Below are 804 nucleotides of genomic sequence, written 5' to 3'. Positions count from 1 at the left end.
GCCGCTCCAATTTTGTGTCCCCTACAACCCCAAAAGCATTTAATATTTTGAAGAGAAACTGAGCTCAAAAGCCCCCTTCACTCCCTCACGCAGGGGACCAGCAGCCAGGCTGGCCCCGCCGCAGCCGTCGCCCCCGTAGCCCTTCCCACTAGCCCCAGTTGCCTGGGTTTTGGCCCAAGAAAGGCCTTTGGGAAAAATGTTAAATGAAACGTCAAATCCCCTCCCAAAACCACGGGGCCCGCGCCTCCGCTGTCAGCTACAGCGCTTCTAAAAACTATCCCTGAAAATGATTGAGTTGCTTGAAAATGCCCATCCTTGGCGTCGCCTTCCCCTTCCAGCCTCCTTGAGCTCAGGTCCAAAGGCGATGGGGTCAAGAAATATTTCCCTTCCATCAAGGGGAGATGAAAATAAGAGGCTCGGTTATTAATTAACAGAGCCATTAACGATTTCCCATCCTTGCTGGTGGTACAGATGGGTTCCTGCTGCGGGTGGCGGGGAGATAATCCCCCTTTCCCTTATTTCCGATGACAATTCCCGGAACGATCAAGAGACTGGGGACAGGCACAGCAGTCAGACAGTGTTTTTCCTTCCAGAAATAGTGTTCTCGCTGCAGAAAATTTAAATTTTTTGTCACTTTCCCATTAGAGGGATTAAATCTCCCCCTCCTGCCCCGTGGGATCCCTGGAAAATGTTGGAACATGTCCAGAGAAGGGCAGCGGAGCTGGGGAGGGGTCTGGAGGCCCAGGCTGCTGGGGAGCGGCTGGGGGAGCTGGGGGGGTTCAGCCTGGAGCAGAGGAGGCTGAG

Source organism: Egretta garzetta, unplaced genomic scaffold, assembly GCF_000687185.1.
Source record: "Egretta garzetta isolate BGI_Z169 unplaced genomic scaffold, ASM68718v1 scaffold581, whole genome shotgun sequence".
In the NCBI taxonomy this organism is placed as follows: domain Eukaryota; kingdom Metazoa; phylum Chordata; class Aves; order Pelecaniformes; family Ardeidae; genus Egretta; species Egretta garzetta.
Note: the sequence above shows the minus strand (reverse complement) of the source record.